This window comes from Triticum urartu, chromosome 5A, assembly GCF_056163025.1.
Source record: "Triticum urartu cultivar PI428250 chromosome 5A, HENAU_Tu73, whole genome shotgun sequence".
In the NCBI taxonomy this organism is placed as follows: Eukaryota; Viridiplantae; Streptophyta; class Magnoliopsida; order Poales; family Poaceae; genus Triticum; species Triticum urartu.
The window spans coordinates 487,892,581-487,911,747 of NC_141877.1; positions in this window are offsets into that span (position 1 = coordinate 487,892,581).

Consider the following 19,167-nt stretch of genomic DNA (forward strand, 5'->3'; position numbering starts at 1 on the left):
CTCTTACCAAAGAAGAGAAGGAAATCTTCTTTGAATGTCTGCTCAGTATTAAGGTACCGTCTGGCTTCTCGTCGAATATAAAGGGAATAATAAACATGGCAGAGAAAAAGTTCCAGAACCTAAAGTATCATGACTGCCACGTGATTATGACGCAACTGCTTCCGGTTGCATTGAGGGGGCTTCTACCGGGAAACGTTTGATTAGCCATTGTGAAGCTATGTGCATTCCTCAATGCAATCTCTCAGAAGGTAATCGATCCATAAATCATACCAAGGTTAGAGAATGATTTGGTGCAATGTCTTGTCAGTTTCGAGTTGGTGTTCCCACTATCCTTCTTCAACATCATGACGCACGTGCTAGTTCACCTATGCGAAGAGATTAACGTTTTGGGTCCTGTATTTCTACACAATATGTTCCCCTTTGAGAGGTTCATGGGAGTCTTAAAGAAATATGTTCATAACCGTGCTAGGCCAGAAGGAAGCATCTCCAAGGGCCATGAAAATGAGGAGGTCATTGAGTTTTGTATTGATTTTATTCCTGACCTTAAGCCGATTGGTGTTCCTGAATCGCGGCATAAGGGCAGACTGGATGGAAAAGGCATGCTAGGAGGGGAACAAATAATATGTATGGACGGACATTCTCTCACTGAAGCACACTACACAGTTCTACAGAATTCCGCCTTGGTGGCTCCGTATATGGATTAACACAAGAATTTGCTACGCTCCAAACACCCGGAGCGGTCTGATGACTGGATTACACGTGAACAAACCAGGAGTTTCGCCAGCTGGTTGCAGACACGTACCATGCATGACGCCTCTATTGAAGATGACCTGTATTTGCTGTCCCAGTTACCATCTTCGAATATAATGACTTTCAAAGGGTACGAGATAAATGGTAATACATTTTACACGATCGCCCAAGATAAGAAGAGCACCAACCAAAATAGTGGTGTCCGCTTTGATGCAGAAACCAAGATGGGAAAGGAAACATATTATAGTTATATACAGGACATATGTGAACTTGACTATCGACGTGGTTTGAAGGTCCCTTTGTTTCGGTGTAAATGGGTCAATATGACACGAGGCGGGGTAACGGAAGACCCGCAGTACGGAATGACAACAGTGGATCTCAACAATCTTGCGTATGCAGACGAACCATTCATCCTAGTCAATGATGTGGCACAGGTTTTCTATGTGGAGGACATGTCTACCAAGCCGAGAAAAAGAAAAGATAAGGAAGCAAATGCATCGTACGATGACCCAAAGCGGCACATAGGTCTTTCTGGGAAGAGAAACATTGTGGGAGTGGATGACAAGACAGACATGTCAGGAGATTACGAAAAGTTTGATGAAATTGTTCCATTCACAGTGAATATTGACCCGAGCATCCAGTTAAATGATGAAGATTTTCCATGGCTACGACGCAAAGGGACACACGCGAAGAAAAAGTTTCACACCCAAAGATCTGGGATGTGATCGGCTTCACTATCATCATTTTCTTCTGTGTTTCACACCCAGGAGGGAATCTCTGTAATAGTTAGGGTAGCTAGTTATGTGTTTTGGCATTTGAAACGCAAAGAAATTTTATGTGCAAGCAAATTCTTTCATGCATTTACTGATTTTTTTTAGCTAAATGAACCTGAAATTGAAAAGCATTTCAAATGAACTCAGAAAAGGTTGAAAGTTGGCATGGTATCATAATTTCACCCACATAGCATGTGCAAAAAAGTAGAGAGGGTTACCGCAAAAACTGGATGCACTTCGTGTACAAAATGGACAATCTCTTTCGAAGTATCAGGGTTTCGGACGAAAACTCATCCGTTACAAAGGCATTTCATTTTTTAAATAACCTAAGAATTACCAAATTGAATATAATGATAAAACACACTAATATTAAACATAAAAAAAAGAATCACTGAAAAATCTATTTTCAAAGTTAAGTTATTCACAAACTAGTGATTCACACAAATTTGAAATAATTCAAAATTTAAACTATTCAAATTTGTAAACTACCGGTACTAACAGAAAGTTTGTAATTTTTTGTACCTAAAGCAAAAATATTCATAAAGAAACTCTAAATACAGCAAAAAAACAACTCAAAAATAAATAAAACAAAAATAAATAAAGCAAAAAAAGAAAAGAAAAAAAGCCCACCTACTGCGCCACAGCGGCCTGCATACAACTAGAAACCCAACCTGTTGTTGGGCCAGGATGCAGGCCCGCGAAGGCCCAGTAGGCCCACAGGGCAGCACAGAACATTTAGGCCCAGTAGGCCTGCTTTGGAGAGGAGCTCGAGGGAGCTACCGCATTGGGGCTTATAAACCAGTGCTGACGCCCCTCGCCTAGCGAGGTGGGACTAAACATGCCGCACCGCACCTGCGCCAGTGCACCCCCTTTAGTACCGGGTGGTGGCTCAAACCGGTACTAAAGGGAGGGTCTTTAGTACTGGTTGGAGCCACCACCCGGTACTAAAGGGGTGCCGCTCCCGCCGCTTGGCCTGGCCAAGACAGACCTTTAGTACCGGTTGGTGGCTCCAACCGGTACTAAAGGTTGTTCTATATAAGAAAACACTTCAAAAAATTTGTCAGTTTCTCATCTCTCCCTCTGCTTCTTTCTCCTCTGCCCCATCGCATCCGCCCCTCGTCGCCGCCCCCGTCGCCGTCCCCGTCGCCGTCCGTCGCCGTCACCGTCCTCGTCCCCGTCGTCCCCGTCGCCGCGCCCCGGCCCGTCCCCGTCCCCGTCATCGCCGCCCCGTCCCCGTCGCCGTCTCCGTACCCGTCGCCGCCCCCCGTCGTCGCGCCTCGCCGGTGAGCTTCTTGCCCCGGCCGCCATGTACCACACACACACACATACACACACATTGTTATAGAAATGTTAGCAATGTTTCTGTTTTTTAGTTATAGAATTATTAGAAATGTTAGTTATATAGAAATGTTTTTTAGTTATAGAAATATTAGAAATCTTAGTTATATAGAAATGTTAGTTATATAGAAATATTAGAAATGTTAGTTATATTAGAAATGTTAGTTATATAGAAATGTTAGTTATATAGAAATGTTTTTTAGTTAGAGAAATATTAGAAATGTTAGTTTTAGTTATAGAAATATTAGAAATGTTAGTTTTAGTTATAAAATTTAGAATTTTCATATATGAAATCACAATCCATCATTTGAAAATGTTACTTTACTTTTGCGGCATATAGTATTTGTTGTCGACGATGCCCGGCCCGCATCCTCGCCGTCGACCCGTTCGCGATGACGTCCTGCTTCAGAGGACCCATGTCCGGGACTGGGCTCGCACTGGGAGGTGCTACCTTCAGGGGCGCGACGCTTGGTGAGGAACCCGGCCCCGGGTCCCGTCGTCGACCCTGATCTCCTTTGGTGGCGTTCGCATGGGCCACTTTCGGTGCGGAGGGAGCCGGCCCCGCCGGAGGTGGTACGTCGCCGTGTCAGGGAGGAGGACGAGCACGTCCATCGCTACGTGGCTGCTATGGACGTCAGGTTCTCCAATACCTGGCAGGTTCTTTGAGGAGATCACCCGAGCTATGATCCAGTGATGGTTCCTTCACTTTGGTTGTCCACCGCCTAGATTACTCTCTAGTATTCGATCTTTATTAGCTAGCTAGCTAGCTAGTGATGTATTCGATATATAATATTCGAGATGATTTATTCGAGATTATATATATTATTCGAGACGATGTATTCGAGATTATATCTATTATTCGAGACGACGTATTTGAGATTATATTTGATGATGCTTATTATGTACTATGATTGATTCAGTTTTTCCTTATTAATTGATTGCATATATGCATTGTAATTTGAATATATTTCTTTTGGATTAGTTAAATAAAACCTATGACGGACAATACCGGCAGAGAGGGAGAAGAGGCCCTGTTCAATATCATACGCAATCCTCGCGGGCCAGATGATAATCAGAATGAAGAAGATTATGACGGCTCCGAATATCTAAACAACACTGGGGAGGGTGATATGATATTCGATCGCGACGACCGAATTGATGAAGTCGTGAACTATGAGCATGACGAAGAAAATGTTGATCTTGAAACAACAAAGACCGGTGAGGTATATATATTTATATAAGCAGACATCTGGTGATCATCACATGTTTAAATGACTTGAAAATATATTAACGAATCGATCTTTCTTTTTTCAGCCTTCCGGATCGAGCAAATCTTCAGGCAACAGGAAACGAGGCCCGAACAAAAAGTTGAAGGAGGGCGTAAAGTACAATATCGAGGCCATCAAACCTAATGGCGAACCATTAGCGCCTAAGAAGATTGCGTACAAGTTCATTCGTCAGTGCGGAGTTCTTGTGAAGGACCAACTCCCGATCTCCCTTCAAGAATGGAGAGAGCCAGCAAAGCCACGTCCAGGAATTACTTTTGTCGACGACAGACAAAAACTTCTGCTTTGGGAAACGCTCATGGAACATTTCACCCTACCAGATCATTTCACAGATGCAGATGTGGAGAAAGTCAAGGACGCTGCTCTTAGGAAGATGGCGATTGCATTCAACAACCACAAGAATCGTGAATGGGGCAAGTACGTCAAGGGAGGAAGGAAGACTCCAGTATTTGAGGGAACACTTGAGAAGCAAAGTGCTCATTGGGACGATTTTGTGAAATTCAAGGATTCGGAATTATCTAAGGAACGGTCGAGCAACAAGGCCAATGCCGCAAAAAAAGGATAAGTTCCATAAGCTGGGGCCAGGTGGCTATGCGGTGGGAATGCCTAAGTGGGATAAGTTTGAGAAAGAGATGGATGATGCAGGTGTCACTCCAGAAACATTGAGCTGGCCCCCCAGGTGCAGGACTTGGTTCTATGCGCATGGGGGGAGTTGGACCCGAAGACAGGCAAAGTTTCGAAGAAGGCATGTCTGGACGGAGCTGAAGATAAGCTACTTGTTGCAATAGAAGAGGCTCGATCGGGGGTGTTCGAGCCCAACAGAGAGAATGACGAGCTTACGCGTGCCCTGGGAAATCCTGAACACCCGGGAAGAACACGAGGCAAGGGCGCTATTCCGTGGTATGAGGGGTTTTCAGACTGGAACGACGACTACAGAACCCGTGCGAGAAAGAAGATTGCGGAGGAGGAGAAGAGGAAGATGGAGGAGGAGCAGAGGAAGTTGGACTATTGAAAGTGCAACTATCCCTAGGTGGTTTTGGTAATTCATAACAACATATAGCTCATTGAGCTAATGCTATTCCAAGATGACTATTTCAGGAAAGCTCAATGATTGGCATGGCATGGATGTGAAAGTGGAACCCTCAAAATGCTAAGGACAAAGGATTGGCTCAAGCTCAAAAGCTCAAGACTCTTCATTTTATATTTTAGTGATCCAAGATCACATTGAGTCTTTAGGAAAAGCCAATACTATCAAGGAGGGATGAGGTGTTGCTTAATGAGCCTCTTGCTTCATGTGCTTAGTGATATGCTCCAAAACCCTCAACTACTTTCCCATATCCACATATGACCTAAACCCTAAGCCAAACTCGGTCCTACCGATTCTTTCTATCCGGCGCCACCGAGTTTCACTTGTCATAAGCCACTGCCAAACCCTAGCAATTCGGTTCTACCGATAGGGATCTCGGTCTCACCGAGATGGGATTGCAAACTCTCTGTTTCCCTTTCGTAACTTTTCGGTCTCACCGAAAGAGCGAATCGGTCCCACCGAGATTGCAATGTAAATTCAGTGTTTCCTTTTTGTAACTTTTCGGTCTCACCGAAAGAGCAAATCGGTCCCACCGAGTTTGCCTGACCAACTCTCTGGTTAGCTAATTACCAAAATCGGTCTCACCGAGTTTGTGTAATCGGTCTTACCGAGATTACGTTATGCCCAAACCCTAACCATATCGGTCCTACCGAGTTGCATGTCAGTCCCACCGAAAATCTCTAACGGTCACTAGGTTTACCTTTTCGGTCCGACCGAGTTTGTTGATTCGGTCCCACCGAGATTGGAAAACTGTGTGTAACGGTTGGATTTTGTGTGGAGGCTATATATACCCCTCCACCTCCTCTTCATTCGTGGAGAGAGCCATCAGAACACATACACAATTCCAACTCATATGTTCTGAGAGAGAACCACCTACTCATGTGTTGAGACCAAGATATTCCATTCCTACCATATGAATCTTGATCTCTAGCCTTCCCAAGTTGCTTTCCACTCAAATCTTCTTTCCACAAAATCCAAATCCTATGAGAGAGAGTTGAGTGTTGGGGAGACTATCATTTGAAGCACAAGAGCAAGGAGTTCATTACCTACACACCATTTTTTACTTCTTGGAGAGTGGTGTCTCCTAGATTGGCTAGGTGTTACTTGGGAGCCTCCGACAAGATTGTGGAGTTGAACCAAGGAGTTTGTAAGGGCAAGGAGATCGCCTACTTCGTGAAGATCTACCGCTAGTGAGGCAAGTCCTTCGTGGGCGATGGCCATGGTGGGATAGACAAGGTTGCTTCTTCGTGGACCCTTTGTGGGTGGTTGCTTCTTCGTGGACCCTTCGTGGGTGGAGCCCTCCATGGAATCGCGCAACCGTTACCCTTTGTGGGTGGAGCCCTCCATGGACTCGCGCAACCGTTACCCTTCGTGGGTTGAAGTCTCCATCAATGTGGATGTAGGATAGCACCACCTATCTGAACCACGGGAAAAACATCCGTGTCTCCAATTGCGTTTGAATTCTCCAAACCCTTCCCTTTACATTCTTGCAAGTTGCATGCTTTACTTTCCGCTGCCAATATACTCTTTGCATGCTTGCTTGAATTGTGTGATGATTGCTTGACTTGTCCTACAATAGCTAAAATCTGCCAAGAACTAAAATTGGGAAAAGGTTAAGTTTTTATTTGGTCAAGTAGTCTAATCACCCCCCCCCCCCTCTAGACATACTTTCGATCCTACAAGTGGTATCAGAGCTTTGGTCTCCATTTGCTTTGATCTCCATAGCTTTTGGTGGTCATAGCCTTGGTTTCACAACCTAGGAGAGTATGGCGTCTAGCGAGGGAAATTATCACCGTAGAGGTCCTTACTTTGATGGTACTAATTTTGCTAGTTGGAAGCATAAAATGAAAATGCATATTCTTGGACATAACCCCGCCGTTTGGGCTATTGTGTGTGTTGGTTTGCAAGGCGACTTCTTTGATGGGAAAGAACCAAACCGTGAAGCTACCGCGGATGAGTTGAAGATGTTGCAATACAATGCTCAAGCTTGTGATATTCTCTTCAACGGATTGTGCCCCGAAGAATTCAACAAAATCAGCCGTCTTGAGAATGCAAAGGAAATTTGGGACACTTTGATTGATATGCACGAAGGTACCGACTCCATCAAGGAATCCAAGTTGGATGTGCTTCAAAGTCAACTTGACAAGTTCAAAATGAAGGATGGTGAAGGTGTCGCTGAAATGTACTCTAGGCTTGCTCTCATCACAAATGAGATTGCCGGCTTAGGAAGTGAAGAGATGACCGATAGATTCATCATCAAGAAGATTCTAAGAGCCTTGGATGGAAAATATGATACCGTGTGCACATTGATCCAAATGATGCCCAATTACAAAGATCTCAAGCCAACGGAGGTGATTGGAAGAATTGTTGCTCATGAGATATCACTTAAGGATAAAGAGGAACTTCACAACAAATCAAGTGGTGCCTACAAAGCCTCATGTGAAGCCCCTACATCATCAAGTGTGAAACAAAACTTCAATGAAGAATTGAGCTTAATGGTGAAGAACTTCAACAAGTTCTACAAGAGTAGAAGCAAAGATAGAAGCTTCAAGTCAAGGTCCTACAATGACAAAAGATCTTCTAGTCGAGAGCGAAACTGCTACAGTTGTGGAAGACCCGGACACTATTCCAATGAGTGTACGGCTCCCTACAAGAGAAGAGAAGATTCTCCAAAAGGAAGAAGCAAAGAATCACCACCAAGAAAGAGAAGGAGTAGAGATGATCGTTATGAACGAAGATACTCACGGAGAAGCAAGGATTCGGAAAGGAAGGAAAAATCATCAAGGAGCTACACAAAACGAAGACATCAAGCTCATGTTGGTGAATGGGTATCCGGCTCCGACTCCGACAGCCACTCCGAGAGAAGTTATCACTCCGACTCCGAAGATACTCAAGATGAAGGTGTTGCTGGTCTAGCACTTGTGTCAACCAACTCCTACGACATATTTGACTCACCAAATGAAGGAATTGGAAGATGCTTCATGACCAAAGGTCCTAAGGTAACACACCCCGAGTATGTTGATTTCAATAGTGATGAAGATGACTTGTTAGGTGATGATTTGCTTGTTGACAACTCTAGTGATGAATACTATGATGAAACGTCAATTAATCATGCTAATCAAGATAAAATGAATGACAATGATAAGGAGAAGATTGAGGCTCTAACTAAAGAACTAAACACTCTTAAGTTAGCTCATGAAACTATCTTCGAAGATCATCGAGAACTTTTAAGAGCTCATGAGAAATTACGCTTTGAAAAGCTCAATCTTGAGCAAGAACATGAGTTCTTAAAAGCAATCAATGATGATCTCCGCAAGAAAAGTTCTTCTTACATTGCCAAGCGTTTACTCTTATCCACTTACATGCCTCAAGTCAAGTCTAGTAACAAAAACAAGAAAGATTCTTCCTCTAGCAGTAACAATGATCATGCTAAATCCAATATTGTTGCTTCTAGTAGTTCTGTTTACTCTTATCCACTTACATGCCTCAAGTCAAGTCTAGTAACAAAAACAAGAAAGATTCTTCCTCTAGCAGTAACTATGATCATGCTAAATCCAATATTGTTGCTTCTAGTAGTTCTCTTGATTCCACTAATGATTCTCTTAGCCAAGTTACACTTGAGCAAGAAAATAGCTTATTGAAGGGAATTATAGAGAAAGGAGTGTACAAAAGCCTTGCCGAGAGTAAGCAATTCGAGGAAATTGTGTGCAAGCAAGGAATGCACCGGAAGAATCAAGGTGTTGGTTTTGAAAAAAAGTTCAATGCCAATGGAGTTGAGTGGTAAGAATATCAATACCCCAAGACAAAGTTTGTTCCTCAACAAGAGAAGTATGATACTTCTTTCAAGGGGACACAAGCTCAAGATGATCTTCCACCACAAGACTACAAGCAAAAAAGGCAAGGACAAGCTTCAAGAGGAAATTGATGCATTTGAAGAAGCTCCTAAGACCTTAGTCAAGTGGATTCCCAAGACTACTTCAAGTTCCACTTCATCAAGTACGACTACAACTCCAAGGATTCCCATCAAGATGGTGTGGATCCAAAAGAAGAAGAACTAGAGAGTTCTTGAGGGTGACTCCGCCAACATACTTCACTCTTATCATTTTGGCAAGAACAAGTGCAATCAACTTCCACATCTTGCACTAGTTCAAGGAGTCACAAACCCTCTTGTTGGTAAGACAAGGGACAAGGTAACCTAAAAGTTTTCATGGACATCATCTTGTGTGTGCATCACTCTATGTCTATGGATATCCTTGTTTGTTCCTTGTGGGACTAACCCATGTAGGTATTGAAAGTGCAATTCACTCAAATGGATAGCTCCAAGTGATCTACATCAACATTGAGCATCCACATCCTCAACATCTACATGAAGTCATCATCGACAAAACCCGAGGTTAGTTCATCCCTCTAAGGGGGGATATCACATCTAGGGGGAGCTTTACTCTAAGACTTGAGCTAAAGCAACTCTAAAGATGTGAACACAACAATGCTTTATGTAAAAGTGGTAACCCCACTTAAGCTTAAACGATGAGTATGACCTATGATCAAGTGTTCTCACTTGACTCCTAAGTCAATATACTCATATATAGATGACCTTGTCATCGCAAATTGCTTGATAGATGCTAGAATTGGTTGTGCATGCCTTGTCACATATTTCATTTGCCATCTTATTGTGTGAGCATGCTGGTTGCATATTTTACTCATTCGAGGACATCCACTTGTTGTTTTGATTGTTTGGTTTTATTTCCTTTTGCCAAGTGGATGGACAAGAATGCCTAAGAACCTCCTCTAGCTATCTATGCTTTTCTCGTCTCAAACTCTATTCATGCTACATCACAAAATTTGATCAAGTCAGATTCGAACCACTCTGTGTGAGGAGCGCTTGGAGTCCCCGATTCGTCATAGACTTAAACTTCCAAAACCTCTTTATGATTCTCGGTCTGACCGATACCCCACTTTCGGTCCTACCGAGATCATTAAGTTGATCTAGGTTTTCGATCTCGGTGCAACCGATTTGAACCATTCGGTCCCACCGAGTTGCAACAACTGTATACAGTTTTGCATCTTGGTGCCACCGAGTTGTTCCACTCGGTCACACCGACAGGGTCGGGCTATATATAGTCACGGGCAAAAATTTGGAAATTTCTCTGAACCCCTTCGCCCGCGCGATAGCTCGCTCTACCAACTTGGTCTCCGGATCGTCTCCTCACCGCCAGCCGCCTCCAGTCGCTGGTCTCCATCGCCGTCAACGGAATTCAACCCTGTCGTTGCCGCCGTAGCGAGTCTCCGCCGAACTAGGGTATGGACTCGATCACAGTGCTATTCCCCGTCCGATTCCTAGCACATTGTGTTCTTAATGATTCTTGCCATGATTGAAACACTCCTATCCAGTCAATGCGCTCGTAGATTAGGTTTGATTCGAAAATTTTAGGGTTAGGTTTCCACCGAAACCATCTCGGACCCACCGAATTGAAAAACTCGGTCCCACCGATTTGGCTCATGCCATTGCACAAGTGAGACTTGGTCTGACCGAGAATTACTTATCGGTGTGACCGATTTTGGAACTTTGTGAAACCCTAGCAGGCTCGGTGCCACCGAACTGTGACTCGGTCTGACCGAGTTCACTAGTTTAGGTTCCAAAACTGCTTCGGTATCACCGAGTTTAAAAATCGATAGATCCGAGATGATTTCAGTGGGAAACTAAAACTAAGTTTTTGGATCATTCTTTTGCAAAAATCTCTGCATTTTGTGATGCTCATCCACTCTATCTCATCTATAACCTATTCACAGGGTCAGCAGTCAGAGTTTGCAACATGTCTGATCAGAGTGACAGCTAGAACTTGTCAGAGCAGCAAGTGCAGATGAGTGAGGGCACTAGTCCCTCCAGCTCTTCAGATGATGGCAGCAGAAGTACCCCAAGCAATTTGCCGAAAGCTGTCACGAGACAAAGGAAGAAAAGAACTTCAGATTCTGAGGATGAAGATTATGTGGCAGAGGAAGAGGAAGCAACTTCCAACAGAGTTGAGCCAGCACAGGGCACAAAGCCAGGGTTAAAGATCAAAAGGCCAGCAGGCAGGCAGCCTATGTCAAAGGCCAGAGCTTCAACTGAGAAGCCCACTCCCATAGAGCCAGTTGCTGCTAAAGGCAAGAAAAGAAAGGAAAGGGTGAAGAAAACCGTAGCCAGAGTGCTTGGCAAGGCTTCCATCATGGAAGATGAGGAGGAAGAAGAAGAGGTAGCTGCACCAGCACCTAAGGCACCCAAGCTGATGGGTGATGCCATAAGATCAGGGGCAGCTGCTTCCAAGGCCAAGCCAGCTCCAAAGCCAAAACCAAAGAGGAATACAAGAAGCATACCTGCAACTGAGAAGAACAAGGCCCCAGTGCCTGAAGCTGCAGAAGAAGATGATGAAGAGCAAGTTCTTAGAAAGCTCAAGCCCAAGATCCCAGACCACAACGATGCTCATCCTGTGGCTGAGGATATGAAACTCAGGAGAGATTCAGGGCTCCGGAAGTGGAGAGAAGCAGATCCATATGCTTCAAGGAGAAGAACTGCTGTGGATTACATGTTTCACACCAAGGAACAGCAAGATTTCTATGAGACAGTGCTGCTGGACAAGAAGCCCATAGTTTGTGACATGAGATGGGTTGATTGGGAGTACATCAAGGACAATGAAGAGCACTATCCTGGAGTGCAAGACAGCTTTAGTGCTTGTGGAGTTGCAGACTTTGTTGGGCAGAAGCTCACAAAGTGGAACGAGGAGCTCATTATGCAATTCTACTCCACAGCACACTTCTATCCAGATGGTAGGATAACTTGGATGTCTGAAGGTACGAGGTACCAATCTACAGTTGCTGAATGGGCTCAACTGATCAATGCCCCAGAAGAGCAGGAAGATGACTTGGATGTCTATGCCAAGAAAAAGATGGATCATAACTCAATGGCAAATATGTACAAGGAGATTCCAGTAGATGATCTTGACACTCACCAGCTTGGGTCCGTAAAACACTTGTTGTCAGGACTGTCTACGATCAACTGGATCCTTAGGCACACACTCTTTCCCAAGTCTGGAGATCATAGAATGATCAGAGGTCACGCCATTAACTTGCTACATATATTTGATGTGCCTCAGAAATTCAAGGTCATGAGCCTCATAGTAGAGACTATCAAGAGGACTGCAGTAGATCAGAAGAGGAGCTGTGGTTATGCCCCTCAGATCCAGGAGCTCATCAACTCGAAGATGGGCACAGGCATATACTTATTGGACAAGGAACACCTGTCCATCCGTCCAGATTTTGAAGATAATCAAGTTGTCATGAATGAGAATGAACCATCATCTGCACAAGCACAAGCAAAGAAGGAGAAGGCAAGGAAGGAGAAAGCTGCCAAGATGCCAACTCAAGAGGAGGCATCTGAGTATTTCTTGAAAACCAAACAAGAGCAGCTTGGTTACTTGATTGCATACACCCTGCGGATTGAGCAAGGACTAGCCACCCTAACTCAGAACCAGGCAAGCTTAGAGAGGATCATGGAACAAAAGTTCTATGACTTGGATGTCAAAGTAACAGAGATTCAGACTGCAGTGGAGCAACTTCAGGATGACATGCAGGAGAGGAGAGGCAAGACTACAACTGATGCCTTTGCCAGAGTGCCACGAGGTCCGAGGTCGTCTGCAGTGACAGTTGCTGACCCCAGAGCCACCACGTCTGCACCAGCTACAGCCTCAGTTCCACCAGCTCCAGCGTCCACTTCAGCCTCGACTCCAACCATGTCTACAGAAGGCTTCGTCCTTGGAGTGCTCCGGACTCCACCACCACCTGAAGATCAAGCCTGAGCGTCGATCTAGCACTATGCATTTTCTAGGAACCTTTTGGTAACTTGTTGCCAAAGGGGGAGAAAAATGTATAGATCATAGGCTTCGAGAGAGAGTGTGTTGCTTTTTTCTCTCTTGCTTTATTTGGTGGTTTTTCGAACTTTGTTTGCTTTTGTGTGAGATACTATGTCATTGCTCGTGAGACATTGATGATCATGTGTTTGATCATAAGCTACACTTAATGCTTGGTGAATGTTATTATCTTATCTATCTTATGTGATCATTCACTTTTCTTGGTGATGAGTGCATGTATTTCATTCTTATCATTTTAAGCGCTCCACCAAGATGTATGTGACATGGAAGAGTAACCCATGACTCTAACTCTTTGTGCATTTGCAGTCCAAAGCAAATTTTAAATATGCACAAATTTAGGGGGACCTCTTACTTGTCACATACTTCTCAAAGCGACGATATATTTCATGCTTATTATCATTTGTCGAAGCTTTGATCTATATGTTGTCATCAATTACAAAAAAGGGGGAGATTGAAAGTGCAACTATCCCTAGGTGGTTTTGGTAATTCATAACAACATATAGCTCATTGAGCTAATGCTATTCCAAGATGACTATTTCAAGAAAGCTCAATGATTGGCATGGCATGGATGTGAAAGTGGAACCCTCAAAATGCTAAGGACAAAGGATTGGCTCAAGCTCAAAAGCTCAAGACTCTTCATTTTATATTTTAGTGATCCAAGATCACATTGAGTCTTTAGGAAAAGCCAATACTATCAAGGAGGGATGAGGTGTTGCTTAATGAGCCTCTTGCTTCATGTGCTTAGTGATATGCTCCAAAACCCTCAACTACTTTACCATATCCACATATGACCTAAACCCTAAGCCAAACTCGGTCCTATCGATTCTTTCTATCCGGCGCCACCGAGTTTCACTTGTCATAAGCCACTGCCAAACCCTAGCAATTCGGTTCTACCGATAGGAATCTCGGTCTCACCGAGATGGGATTGCAAACTCTCTGTTTCCCTTTCGTAACTTTTCGGTCTCACCGAAAGAGCAAATCGGTCCCACCGAGATTGCAATGTAAATTCAGTGTTTCCTTTTTGTAACTTTTCGGTCTCACCGAAAGAGCAAATCAGTCCCGCCGAGTTTGCCTGACCAACTCTCTGGTTAGCTAATTACCAAAATCGATCTCACCGAGTTTGTGTAATCGGTCTCACCGAGATTACGTTATGCCCAAACCCTAACCATATCGGTCCTACCGAGTTGCATGTCAGTCCCATCGAAAATCTCTAACGGTCACTAGGTTTACCTTTTCGTTCCGACCGAGTTTGTTGATTCGGTCCCACCGAGATTGGAAAACTGTGTGTAACGGTTGGATTTTGTGTGGAGGCTATATATACCCCTCCACCTCCTCTTCATTCGTGGAGAGAGCCATCAGAACACATACACAATTCCAACTCATATGTTCTGAGAGAGAACCACCTACTCATGTGTTGAGACCAAGATATTCCATTCCTACCATATGAATCTTGATCTCTAGCCTTCCCAAGTTGCTTTCCACTCAAATCTTCTTTCCACAAAATCCAAATCCTATGAGAGAGAGTTGAGTGTTGGGGAGACTATCATTTGAAGCACAAGAGCAAGGAGTTCATTACCTACACACCATTTGTTACTTCTTGGAGAGTGGTGTCTCCTAGATTGGCTAGGTGTTACTTGGGAGCCTCCGACAAGATTGTGGAGTTGAACCAAGGAGTTTGTAAGGGCAAGGAGATCGCCTACTTCGTGAAGATCTACCGCTAGTGAGGCAAGTCCTTCGTGGGCGATGGCCATGGTGGGATAGACAAGGTTGCTTCTTCGTGGACCCTTTGTGGGTGGTTGCTTCTTCGTGGACCCTTCGTGGGTGGAGCCCTCCGTGGACTCGCGCAACCGTTATCCTTCGTGGGTGGAGCCCTCCGTGGACTCGCGCAACCGTTACCCTTCGTGGGTTGAAGTCTCCATCAACGTGGATGTAGGATAGCACCACCTATCCGAACCACGGGAAAAACATCCGTGTCTCCAATTACGTTTGAATTCTCCAAACCCTTCCCTTTACATTCTTGCAAGTTGCATGCTTTACTTTCCGCTGCCAATATACTCTTTGCATGCTTGCTTGAATTGTGTGATGATTGCTTGACTTGTCCTACAATAGCTAAAATCTGCCAAGAACTAAAATTGGGAAAAGGTTAAGTTTTTATTTGGTCAAGTAGTCTAATCACACCCCCTCTAGACATACTTTCGATCCTACAACTATGAATGCCTTCAAGGCCTAGAATCAGCGCACGCGGACTTGGCAGTCAAATTCTAGCGGCAGCAGGAGCAGATCGACTCACTTAGCCAGCAAAGGGGGTCTCAGCAGCTGCAGCAGCTAGCGGATGATCCAGCATTGGATAGCACCGTCCCATCCATGCCGAGAAGCAGTGTGGGTTCCGCCCCGGGCGACGCATTGCTGGATAGCTACCCAGTGGATGACATCATGGAGAACACTAACTGTGAGCTACACTTCAAAATGAAGAACATATCCATGAAGGTGGCGGGCGCCGTTGCTTTTACAAATCCCCCCGAGGCAACCTTCCATTGCAACCCGATTCCAGCGGGCTATGCTCGTGTCTTAGTTGATGAGGTGGTGGACCAATATTCGGGGCTAGAGCTTGACATTCCTGGAGGTGACGAGGAGCACACACTGGGAGAGGACCTCCATCGTATCATCCTATGGAGAAAGGATTGCATCATCTTTCGAAGGCCACCGACACCGCGTCATCCGACTCCTCGTCGAAGTCCGCCATCGAATCAGCAGACTCCCGCTCCTCCAAGTCCACCAACGCGTCAGGCCACTCCTCCTCCAAGTCTGGCACAGCTTCAGGCCACTCCTCCTCCTCCAAGTCCGGCAAAGCGTCAGGCCACTCCTCCTCCAAGTCCGGCACAGCTTCAGGCCACTCCTCCTCCAACTCAGCCACGTCAGCCGTCTTCGTCGCCTCAGCAATCACGGAAGAGAGCCGCCTCAGCTATGGTGCGTAGCAGTACAAGTCGAGGTAGTACTGGAGGTACAGGCGGAGGCAAGCGATTTCAATATGGTCCAAGCATCCTCGCGCCTCTTCCGCAGAGGCCTTACGACAAGTCCGAGGAGGAAAACGCAGCCATATCGAAGGCCGAGGTGGAAGCCCATTTTGCACCGAAACCGCCACCGCCGCCAAGGGAGAAAGTGCCTAAGGAAAAGATTGACCACTTCATTCGTATGGCTAGCGCACCAGCTACCAAGCCTGTTGACACAGACTATGAGCGCCACCTCAGGAAGTTAAATCGAGCACGTCTACAGAAAGAGGCGAGCTCGAGGTCGAGCAAATCAGCTGGCAAAACATGCGGTAAAACCGTTCCCCAGCTGGAAGAACAGGCGGCGCAATCAAACCCCCCCCCCCCCCCCCGCTTGTTGTGCCAACAACACATGAGAGTAGGCGCGCCCAATATTATTGTGGGCAAACCGTTTACGTTCCCGAGCTGGGCGATGTGGTAATAACCGAGGAGCATATTGAGCAGGCTGAAATGCTCAAGATCACTGTTGGACAACTCCTCGATATCGAGCCCATGTCTCCGACTAGAGAGGAGGAAATAAAACGAAAATATGTCCGGGGCCAACCTTTGGTCGAGCCAGACGAGGTCAAGAAGCTCCCAACGAGAATGTATGAATTGCATCAATGGTACATGGACATTACCAAGAATTCCAATCGAGAGTCCCTCATGGTGAATGTCAAGAAGGATCATTACTACCATGAGAAAGTTGTGTCCGTTGAGTATTCAGAACTATTTCAGTTATACAATCAAGATGCACTCGACAAATCTATCGTCAGTTGCTATTGTCTGTAAGTGATTTCTTTCTGTAATTTAAGTCTCAAGCTAGCTGTAGTGATCATTTTGATCAATCATTACATGTAATTATCCTCACTATATTCTTTTCTGTGGTATTATGCAGGATGAAGATTTATGAAATGAAAAAAGGTGGATGTTATGGCATTGGGTTCGTTGACCCAAATACCATTAATGAATACACATGGAAATTAGATCCATATTACAAAAAAAGTATAGAGGAAAGCATGCTAGAGTTCTTCAAGCGCCTCAAATACAATGAAGATATACTACTTCCTTACAACTTCGAGTGAGTCACACTGTCTTGTACTACAAATTCTGTTTTTGCCTACTAGCTAGCTACATGTTTTTGCTTACATATGCCCGCTTAATTAAGACATGCAAACGTGTGTGCATGCAGATTTCACTGGATCTTGTTAATCATTAAAGTTGATGAAGGAACAGTTGAAGTACTAGACTCACTACTTAAGAAACCAACTGACTACACCATCGTGAAGGGGATAGTCAACAGGTAATTTCAATCATTATTAACTATATCTCGGCCTATTTAATTAGTTCATCATTTCCTGATAACAACTATTTAATAACCCATTTATTCATTTTCTTTGTCGGCGGGCAGGGCTTGGGCAAAGTTCATCAGCGTCACTCCAGGTCAATGGAAACGAAATCTGAAATGGTATCGACCCATGGTAAGTAATTAAGTAGTACTAGCTAGCTGCCATCTCTTTAATTATCATGCTTGATTAATTATTATCTGATCAAATTCCATTCTCGTAAAGGCCCTGAAGCAGGCGCCGGGGAATAATCTGTGTGCATACTACGTTTGCGAGAACATTCGCATGATGGCGTCCGAAAGGAGCAGATCTCAAAGACAGGAGTAGGTACGTTTGTCAGAACACTATTCACAATTTTTACACCATTATCGATATCTAGTCACACAAATAATACACATGCATATTGATATCCTTCTTAACAGTTCAAAGAGGTGTGACAGAACCTCCTACTAGAGGACCGCATAGAAGCAATTCAAGAGGAAATAGTGGGATTTTTGCTCGACCGGGTCATAGATCCCAAAGGAGAATACTTTTACCCGCTACCGCCCCCATGAACCACTTCCAATTGTTATCGTGCTCCGAAGGCACCAATTAGGCTAATGTCATTGGTCCGAAGGCACCAATTAGGAGAAATTGTATATAGCTAGCTAAGTGTGTGTGTGTGTGTGTGTGATCGGTTCTACTAAGAATTATATTTATATATATGCATAACGTGTACAATATGTAGTATCGTAAAATATCAGCAAACAAAAAAGAATTAAATGGAAAACACAAAATTAAATGAAAAAGAAATCATAAACCCAAAACTCCCCAGCCTTTTAATACCGGTTGGTGTCACCAACCGGTACTAAAGGGCTCCCTGCCCCCGGAGCTGGCTCATGCCACGTGGTTGCCCTTTAGCACCGGTTCGTGCTAAACCGGTACTAAAGGGGGGGGGGGCCTTTAGTGCCGGTTACCGAACCGGCACTAAAGGGCCTTACGAACCGGTGCTATTGTCCGGTTCTGCACTAGTGTAGTGTTTGTTGCAAAAGATTAGGCCAAGAATCAGTGGTTTATGGCAGAAATTCGTAAACCAATCTTTTCTGCAAATCTATGCTTCAATGTGGTGGTTTTCTGCAATTCACTCGAGTGAACTCAGTAAAGAAGTGACTTCAGAATCTTGTAGAAATGTTGCCTCCCCTGCTTTGTCTGATGGGTGACATACACATGACATATAAGACACTATGATATTTGTCTTACTTTAATAACGCCGCATACAAATGATTAAAACTAATATCTTGTGTTCATTGTGAAAAAATAATAATATCTTGTGGAGGTGTACGGTGTTATTTGAATGCTCAGGCGTAGCCTTGTGATGTAGGCTGCACGTCACAAGGTTTTTTGACTTTCAGCAAGTGTGGTTAGAGCTTTCAATGATATATAAAAGAGGAGAAGGCCATGGTAGCTTGAACCTTGGTGCTGCTAGCCTGCTACTCATTCTTCACGTATTTTACTTGTTGGCTTGAGATAGTTATCAGTTTGTAACCATTCTGTGTACTTCTCTTGATGTCTCATTTATAGATGAAAGTGAGTCACGACAGCTGTGATGTTGCCACAGGTTTTTTTTTTTGTTCCTTTTTTAGATTTATGTATGGTTATAGTTTCTTTGCACTTATCA